Source organism: Trachemys scripta, chromosome 1, assembly GCF_013100865.1.
Source record: "Trachemys scripta elegans isolate TJP31775 chromosome 1, CAS_Tse_1.0, whole genome shotgun sequence".
Lineage (NCBI taxonomy): Eukaryota > Metazoa > Chordata > Testudines > Emydidae > Trachemys > Trachemys scripta.
In genome coordinates this window covers 225,453,881-225,456,275 of record NC_048298.1, presented here as the reverse complement: position 1 = coordinate 225,456,275, position 2,395 = coordinate 225,453,881, and the positions used below count along the sequence as shown (strand labels likewise).

General features: G+C 42.3%; 1 pseudogene; it reads right to left on the bottom strand.

Annotated features, from left to right (window-relative positions):
* Positions 1-920: 920 nt before the first annotated feature.
* LOC117878810 lies at positions 921-1,916 on the bottom strand (annotated as a pseudogene).
* Positions 1,917-2,395: the final 479 nt, after the last annotated feature.

Below are 2,395 nucleotides of genomic sequence, written 5' to 3'. Positions count from 1 at the left end.
CCTGACTGTGGGAGAGAGGGTATCATTTTGTAACAGCACTCACAGTTGCATGGAGTGAGCACCTTCTTGCAGTAATGAACAAAGGAGGTTCTTTTGTTTAGTGAGCTTGTGCCTGTGTCATTGTTGCAGCACCTGCTTATGCAAATCCACCAATGACTAGACCACGAGGTCACATAACAACGACAACCAGAGAGCTGCTCATTGCTGACCTTTTTCCCGGAGCATAGTCCGTCAGATTTGGGGCAATGGTCTCAGGATCAGTGAGCAAGGGACCGTGTATTCCCCACTGCATTACTGATATCCCCACTGTTCAAAAATCATGAGTCAGACCCTAAAATTATGAGACTGACTTAAAAATTATGAGATTTTAAAAAATAATAAAATGTGGTGTCTTTTCATTTGCTTTCTGGCTTTTGAAGTTTCAGGGTTCAAATTTGCAGCTTTTCTCAGCAACTCTGAGGGCTAAAATATTTTTTTCTTTAATGAAAATGGAGAGTCTCGTAATCACCTGATTCTAGGAGCTGGGTCTTTTAGGGGAAAAAACATATATTGCAAGACTTGTGATAAGATTGTAACAGCTGGCAACACTGCCTCAGCAGAATTTGGCCCATAGTGAACTATGTGTATCTGATAATAGGCTGCACAGCAAATAATTAAAAAGTCATCTATTACACACTTTTATATTGTAAGACTGTTTACTTTTGTGAATGATTTTTTTATAAGTGATGTTTTGCACTCATAACTTTAGCATCTAGGAGGAGGGAGAGGAAAAAAGAAGAATTGATTAGCTTTACTGAAACTCCAATTCTGATTGTCTCAGATATGGTTTAAAGGCAGTGGCCTTCTATTCGAGTTACATTGGCACAAATCTTGTGAAAATATATGTGCATATAGGGGGGGTTTCTAATGATCATTGAGATCTATTTTCCATTCAAGCCTATTTGCTGAGTGCAGAACTCTTTTACAAAATAAGACCTCACTCTATTGCTTCCTTTTGTCTTTGGATTCTTGGCAAACAAGGAAGAATCAAGGGCTTCCAAGGATTTGCCTTTTGTGCTGAACAGCCTCTGAGCACGCTCTTCCAGAGTGTCGCCGCATTTCAGACCCAAAGCCAGTAAAGCAGATTTTAATCTGTCCAGTCCCAGGGAGGCCAATTCCTCCCAAGAGGAAAAGGCTGAGAGATCCAGATGGGCTCCGGCATGGGTAAGTGCACTGCTGGTCTCTTTCGGCCAACCAGGGAACGTTCCATTGTCCCACTTCTTCTCAAACTCATTCTGAATCTTCCCAAAAAGTTCATTCTGATCCAGCAGTGGCTTCACCCGATCTGTGTAATCCTGCAGGTACTCAAGAAGCATTTCAAGATACCTTTTATATTCAGCATTTTTTCTCTCTTTGGGAATATCGAAGAGTTGGTCAAATGTGGATAAGTATGTGATGTAATCCAGTTTCTCTGATGATTTTAAGTTAATGTACTTGAGGTAACAATCATGAAGATCCAAGTACCGGCCATAACCTTCTTCATCTGTGAACTCCACTAGATTTTGTGCCTCTTCACTGGGGTTCTCTCTGGCTTTCAACAGTTCCTCAAATTCCACTGACATCGGTACACAGATCTCATTTGGGTGCTTCCGGTGAAATTCCTTGATCTGTTTTAGTCTATTATAGAATTCTGCAAACTCATTTGGCCCTGAAATGGCGCTGAGCTCCTCCTTCCGTAACCTATCCTTATCATCATACAAGTCTTTCAGATTTCCACTCACTTCCATATACCTGTCCTGCATGGCTCGGGTGCGGTGATCAGAGTTAATCTGGTCACGTAATGTGGATTTCTTAATCAGCGTCTCCTTGGCCATCACATCCATGAGCTGCTCCCACTCCTATTGGTAGCGCCGCTGCTGCTCCAGGATCGTCTCCATCTTCCTCGCGCGCCCGCCAGCCGGAACCCTCCCTCCTTAGGCCTTAGGTCCTCAAATAGTTAAAATTGGCTTTCATGACAATTAGAATCTCACCTTTCTGTCTCTCAAACTCTTTGCTCTCCTATGCAAATTTGGGAGAATCCCAGTTCAAGTTCTTTGGGTCACTCCTGAAAGTGGTCATGTTAGACGATGATAAGAGACACGTGTTCTGAGTGTGGTGGCTCATCCTAAATCACTGTACATCTGTGTACATGTCTCTTTTAGATTATCCTGTATTTAATGACGTAATTGGCAAATACACACTCTTGGGGTCCAGTTCTCACCCCTGAGGAAATCTGTTCTGTGGTGGGAGAATTGGGGCACCTGGATTCAAAAATCCCAAGAAAAAGTGTGTGATAAGGAGGAATTTGAAGATGAAGAGGAGAGAAAAAAACTTGGCAGATAAGTACAGGTAAAATGTTTCAGTTATAGGGGAAAGA